The sequence below is a fragment of the Rattus norvegicus genome, chromosome X, assembly GCF_036323735.1.
Source record: "Rattus norvegicus strain BN/NHsdMcwi chromosome X, GRCr8, whole genome shotgun sequence".
Taxonomy (NCBI): Eukaryota; Metazoa; Chordata; class Mammalia; order Rodentia; family Muridae; genus Rattus; species Rattus norvegicus.
In genome coordinates, this window is record NC_086039.1 from 119,890,610 (window position 1) to 119,898,423 (window position 7,814).

The window sequence follows — 7,814 nt, forward strand, 5'->3', positions numbered from 1 at the left end:
AGGGAATCTACAACAAACTGTGAAGAACTTGTTTTGCCAGTCAAAATTTAGAATTCAGGCTTTGGCTGTGGCCAAGGTCAGGATTAATGTTTTCTTTTCCATGGGCCTTTAGCCCACTGAGACAGTTTGGTAAAGGGCTGCTACTGAGGTCCTGAAAGTCCCAGGTGAACTGGTTACAATTCTTTTGTCAGCCACTTGGCATCTAGCACCCAGGTCCTAACCATCTCTCCATCCTTTTGTTATTAGTTCTCAAGTCCAGAGAGATAGTCGGTAACAGATCAGCTCCCTCTTTGCTTGCCATTCTGTTTCACAGACACAAAGCTTGTGCTTATTTTTACAATGGCCTTTTTGTCCCAAGAAAGCCTCCTGGCTTAGCTGTGTGACTAAATGCTATTTGTCCTCTTCAGTGGACCTCTATTCTCTAGATTCTCTTCTTGTTTTCTCACCATCCCACTTGAGATGCTTGTTAGTAACTGTTACAGGTCTTCTTTACCACCGAGGAAAGACGGAATCCTACTGGAGGCCAGAAAGAATGTTCCAGACATAGATAGAAGACCCTCACTCCTGACTGTTGACTTGAATGTGCCTAAAGGTAGGGAGTGCTCCAGGTCTGCCACCAGGCTCCAAGGGTGGGTCTCTGAGGGGCTGGAAAATGCCCCACCAATCTGGCTAAGATAAGAAAAAGATATAAAAAAAATTACAGAAATTTGAAGGGTTAAGCTAAGTTGCTGAGGGTTAGTATAAGTTACAGAGAAAATAAAGTTAAAGTATAGTTACATAAGTGGACAACATCTAATAGCTATAAAAAAAGATACAGAAAAAAAAGATAAAAAAAACAAAAAGCTAAAAAAAAGAGACAAAAAGAAAAAGAAGCTAAAGAGCTAAAGAGAGATAAAAGACAAGAGAGAAATATATACTGGCCACAGTAGTTAGGAAACCTAGGAAGACAGTACCTGACAACAGAAGAGAATTCCTAGCTAAAGATCAGTGTGCCTATCACAAGGAAAAAGGACACTGGGTCAGAGACTGCCCCAGAAAGAACAAGAGGGGCCTCTCCAACAGCCCGGAAGACAAGCCTCTTGGTCCTAGAGTGCTGGCTATGCGCTAAGATAGAAGAGAAGCCTGCCCAGTTGTTTTGTGAATACGGGGGCCCAACACTCTGTGCTCCTACGCCCAAATGGGCTAGTGTCCAACAAAAGACCTTGAGTACAGGGGACTACCGGCAACAAATGATACTCATGGACTACCCGAAGAACGGTGGACCTTGGTGTGGGCTGGGTATCCCACTTGTTCCTTGTGATTCCAGACTGCCCCTACGAGTCTAAACCCTACAACCCTGCTCCCGGACCCTGACCTAGACACCCCCTTTCATGACTGTCAACAGGAGCTCACTAAAGCACAGGAGTGACATAAAGATCTGACTGACCAGCCACCAAAGGGGGTAGATGCCATCTGGTTCATAGATGAGAACAGCTTCTTAGAGAAAAAAAAAAGATGGGCTGGGACAACAGTGATAGATAAAAACAAAATTATATGGGCTCAGGCCCTACCAGAAGACACTTCTACTCAGAGGATAGAGCTCGCTCCCCTCACCAAAGCCCTTGGACTGAGAAAGGGACTTAACATCTATGTGGACAACACGTATGCCTTTGCTACAGCCCATCAACAGAGGGGCCTGCTGACATCTGAGGACAAAAAAAAAAGAGAGAGAGATTCTGGCTCTGTTAAGGGCCCTACATGACCCAGCCAGGCCAAAGAAGAGACTCTGGTACACCTCAACGAAAAAAAAGATCCTGCTACAATTTTTACAGGCAGAGGCCATGATAAAACAAATACATCAATGGACTCACTTAGGGGTAAACAAACTCATCCAGACGTTTTCAAAAACTAAATATTATGTTACAGGTCTCAAGTATCTCGTGGAACAGATAGTGCACTGATGTATACCATGCCAAAAGGCAACTGTTTTCAGGAAAGTTGACTGTGGTAGGAGGCTCCGTGGGGAACGGCCTAGATACTACTGAGAAGTAGACTTCACAGAGATAAAACCAAGAAAATATGGTTATAAATGTCTCCTAGTGTTTATAGATATCTTTTCAAGAATAGATAAAAGCTTTCCCCACCAAACAAGAGACGGCCTCAATAGTCATCAAGAAGATACTAGAAGAAATCTTCCACAGGTCTGGAGTGCCCAAGATAATCTGGTCAGACAACAGCCCTACTTTCGTTGCCAAGGTAAGCCAGGGTGTGGCCAAATATTTAGAGGTTGATTAAAAATTACGTTATATTTACAGACCTCAAAGTTCAAGACAGATAAAATAAATAAATAAGACTCTAAAGGAGACCCTGACCAAATTAACCATGGAGACTGGCGTAGACTGGGTGACACTCCTTCCCTCTTGCTCTCTTCAGAGCAAGAAATACCTCTTCCAGATTCAGCTTTACCCCCTTTGAGATCTTATATGGGGCCTCAGCTCCCCTGACTATATTAGATGATGTTACTAAACCAACATGTCATAGTAATAATGATTTATATGCCAGGCTAAAAGACCTACAGGTGATACAGAAAGAAATCTGCTCACAGCTGACAGCAGCCTATGCCCCAGAGACCCCTGAGACATCCCATCAGTTCCAGGTTAGAGACTACAGCTACACTGAGCCCAGACACTCGAGCCTCGCTAAAAAAGACCATACCTGGTGCTGCTGACCACCCTGACAGCCATCAAGTCTCAGCCCTCACCAGCAGCGTACTAGCTGTTGGGGCTGAGAGCTGAGACCTAGAGGGACACTCAGATCTTCAAAAAGCTCCCTAGACTTAAGTGACTGGGAGGTTGCTATAATGCTCACTTGAGGAGTGTGTTTTAAAAACAAAAATCTCATGTTTGCCTGTTTGCCCTGGGTTCCCTCAAAATAGGTATAAAGATAGGCTTGATTTTTTATTACAAATGATATAATATTACATATGTTAGTACTCCTAACACTTCTTGAGACTGTGCCTCAGGGATCACAACCTATATAAGTTTAAAAGTTCTAAAAGACCTTGATATATAGGTTCAGATAGTGTCCAGATTAAAATCCTGATGCTAAAGACTTAATAAGACACAAAAGAGAGTTAAAAATTATTTAAGGCTATCTAGGTGCTACAAGGACAACACAAGGACATCTGCTGTTGCCCTATAATACAAGGCTTATAAAAAATTCAAAACTGCCATTGACTCAGATATAAAAAAAATAAAAAAAGACCTTTTAGCTGACCTCCAAGAACACCTAACCTCCCTCTCAGAGGTAGTCCTTCAAAATAAAAAAAGATTAGACCTGATATTCCTTAAAAAAGAGTCTGTGTACTACACTAAAAAAAATGTTGTTTCTATACAGATCAGACAAAAATAATAAGAGATATAGTCTTTCAGTCATTCAAACTTTTGTGCTGAGACAACAATATCAGATGATAAAACAACAACAACAACAACAAAAAAAAAAACAGAGGTACCTTAACCAAGTTGAGTGGAAGATTCCACTCAAAGACAAAAAAAATGAGAGAATGAAAGACCCCCTCCCAAAAAGGGAATTGTACAAGCCCAAGGCCCTCAACTATAAAAATAAAAAATAAGTTTTTAGATATGTGGACAAGCTGACCCATCATTTAGACGAAACAGACCAGAAAAGAAAACAAAATACAGAAACCAGACTAAATTATGGACACTGCTCCATGGGCCACCTGGCAGGAAAAAGAAAAAGTCCCTGACCCCCCGGAAGCCCTGACCACCATGTACTTTTTGCTAACTCACTGTTATGATTATAGCCAAAATAAGTAACATACACGTATGCCTCATTTACTCCATCAATCACATCCCTGTAACCATACATCTGCTTCTATAAGCCTGCTTCTGCTCCCAATACACTATAAAAACCCGTCCCTGGTTCTGCTAGGCGCGCCAGTCTTCCAAATTGACTGGGACGCCCACAGATACCTGTATATCCTGATCAATAAAAATCCTCTTACAGATTACAGCCGGTGGACTCAGACTAGTCATTGGGGCTTAAAGATCTCCCTCCTGAGAAAAGATTCTCTCTGAGAGTCTTACAAATGTTAGATAGATAGATGTTGGGCACTGTGCCATAGGAATAGTAAAACAGTTAGAACTCATAGAATGTGGTCTGCCACTTAGCCCAAGCACAGTGAGCGTGCCTGAGAGAGGCAGAGCCCTGAGGACTATGTGTCCCGAGGACTTCATGTGGCTATAGAATTTCACTCTGTTGGACACCCTCACATCACATCCCTCATAGTCTATGATTTGTATGAAAACTCTAAGGGGATTTCCAGACCCTCACTGGGCAAAGCTATTGTCACTTACAATATTAATTAGATTGAACATTTTCAAGCATTGATGCTGGGGTAGATTATTGGAAAGAAGTACTAACAAACATGGCTTTTTTTGAAAAAGCTAGGCTGGTGATCAGGTGATTATTAATTCCTTATACACATTTTTCCCCTCAGTTTCCTGATATGATTTAGTAAAAATGGTTAATGGTTAATGAATAGATGTGCACCCTAAGTATTCAAACTAGAAATGGCTGATTGTTTTTAATACAAAATTTAGTTTTGTGATTCTTTTAAGACTTTTATAAGATAACTTTTTGAGATAAATAATAAAGTAATTGATCATTTCTTTATAACTGCACATTGCAGCCTGTCAGTAGGAAACTGGTGACAGAATTACCTTCCTTGCTTACACCCTGTTAATCCATAACAAGTTGCTTAGTGGATCCTTGGGAATGATTAGGGTTTTTAATCCATAATTTATACACAGTTGATCATGGGAGGAGATGGGGGAGATGCTTTTTTTACATATACTCATAATTATTCACTAGAAGAAAATAGACTGTAATTGCATTGTAATTTTTATACTACTTGAAAGATTTTGCAGGGATGAGTAAGCAGTGTGAGAAAAAATAAAGTTGTAACTTTACTTCACCCACCAAATGTATACATGTACATACGTAAAATTATTAGAGCATCTTAAAGCTTGCTTCTTCTACCAAGTATGCAAATGTGTCTGTACCTGCTCTACATACCACCAAACCCACATCCCCTCCTTGGATCTCTAAACACGCTGTCAGAACTGATCTTGGACACACACACACACACACACACACACACACACACACACACACACACACACACTGAGCATAGTTCACTATCCTCAATTGAGACATAATGATTGAACATTCAAACTGCAGAGTCTTCTACAATCACAACCACAAAACACACAATGTTAATTTGATGTGCATAGATTTGATTAATAAGTAGGCTTTCCTTTGTTTCTGGCTATTTTGGGGGATTACACTCTAAAAACTCTTTCCCATACTTGTTCATTGCTTCAGTTATTACCGTGTACTAACTGATAATAGTCAACTGGACAGCAATGCTACAGAAGCTGTTTACAGTGCTAGAGATATTCAATCATATACCTTCAGCTCCAAAACACATCCTTTTAAGGCATATCAGTACAAAATGATCTTCCAAATGACTTCAAATGAAACTGTCATCTGGTGGAAAACAACACAAAATAGGAAATAGTTTGCACATAAAATATATATTCATGTGAATTTTGGTTAAAATGATTACATTTGTAAAATAGAATTACATTGGGTATGTCTTTGAAACAATGGGGAAAAAGATATGTATGCATTGTGATTTCCTAATAGAGTAGAAAATGTGAAACATTTCAGCAGTGAGTTGTTGATTTTTAATGCCAGTAGACGACTACCATAACAACAAAATAACAAGACGTCCTCTTCTATCCTTAAAAAAAAAGCAGCAACACCAAGAAGAGAACAACAGTCAAAAGTAACCATGTCGTCTGTGGCATGTTCAGGAGGATATGCAGCAACCTGAACACGGTTCCAAGAACGTGGTGGGTGTCTAGTGCTTTGTCAGCCTGGCAGGTTTGTATTCAACCATCCATGTTTGGTCACGACGGTTGGGATCATTCCATTAATGATGAATGCCCTGAAGAGGATGACTGCTATTCCAGCATTTCTTTGCTCTGCAGACCTCAGTCCTGAGGGGAGGAATGTTATATTGATGAGCAGGAGAATGCCCAAAGCCTCTTTGTCCACATTGTGTAATGTGATGTCTCTTTGAGCAAAGTGGGAGACCTGTATGGCCAGAAGGTAAAACCAGAGGCCTGTTGAATAACTAGTATTAAGACCCCACGTAATGAGAAAGGAATGTCTGAAGTACCCTTGGCTGGAGGTGGAGTTTTAAGATCCCATTAGAGTATGTGGCCACTGTTGATAACTTCACATTCAGACTGAGACTGTCCCCAACACTAGTCAGAGATGTATGACTAGTGGTCAGAGGTGAGAGGTTGAGGAACATGGGGAAGAAATGAGATGCTAAGAGCCATTAAAATTATCCAAGATTCCCAGGGTCAGAGGGGAAATATATGAGGACCTCTTGGGGGAGAAATTGGAAATCTAAAAGCCCTTTGTAGAGGTAAACCAGCATATTTGGTTGAGTAGAGTTTAAATTTGCATACTCTTTCCTTGACATGAGATCAAAGTCCCAGCCTACCTCATGCAGTGGAGCACATTCCAGATACGGCCTTTTCAGCTACCAGCTCCTCATCAGAGACTGGTGCCCCGTCAGACAACAGTCTGAGCATTCATAAAAAAATCTGGCTGACAGTCCTATGCTGGTTCACCTCCTCAAGCATATCTTCAGCTGCTAGGTCTAGGAATGAATGGTGGAGAACTCATCATTTTGGTTTCTGCCTTGAGGCAGTGAGTTTCTGTTCTGAGCTGTACTTGCTAAGCTTGGGCTCTGCTACTTTAAACCTGGGTGATTTGGAAGTCCCTTCAGGTGGATTGAAATATTAGAGGTCCTAAAGTTTGGGGGTGTGTGTAAGAGTTCCTTATCGGAGGAGGACAATATGAGACACTCTTTGGTCAGAAAGGCATATTTGAAGACTGCTTGGAGAAAATGAGATCTGAGGCCCACTGAAAAATCATAGGTAGTAGATGAGAATTCCTTCGGTCAAAACAGAAGGAACTGAGACCCATAAATAGACTTAGTAAGTCCACTCCCACAGGAGAATATTTAGAATGTCTGAGAGCCTGTTGGATATTGGAGGTCTGTAGCTCTCTGTTAGGACAGGCAGGAGTGGGATCATTTGGTGAGAAGAGGGATGTATGGGGTATAATTAGGGAAAGGGAATTGTCTAAAGTCCAATTTAGTACAAGAGGACACTCAGAGTTCTTGGAGTAGGTGGAGGCACATCCACATTCCCTGCCCACAGAAGAGGATTGTTTCTGCCCCTCTGGGGACAGGGGATAGATCTAAGATGCTCTAACGTAGAAGGATGAGGTAGGAGCTTCCCAGGATTGTGTGGAATGTGCCTAGCCTCTCTTACTCTTATGCCTGGAGCATGATTCAGCAGAAGTTGTAGGTTGATTGATACCTTGAAAATTATAGAACATTCCAGCCACTCGCTATTTCAGCAACTCCAAACTAGAAATCACAGTCAAGAATACACATCTTCTGAATGTCTGTGGTAGGCATGGCAGCAGCCTTAGAAGTCTTCTAAGGGGCTGTAATGCAGTAGTCTCAGGTTCAGTGTCTTCTTCAAATATATGTCCGTCAACACATTCCTCTGTGTGCAGGACAGGATGTCTCTAAGGGAACACAATGAAGACAGTAGTCTGATATATCCTTGCCTTTAATCTTTTCTTTGGGACCTCAGTTCAGAGTGCTCTAAGATCTCTCAGGTCAGAACAGTGTTTCCCAGGCCACTGACATTAGAAGTTGT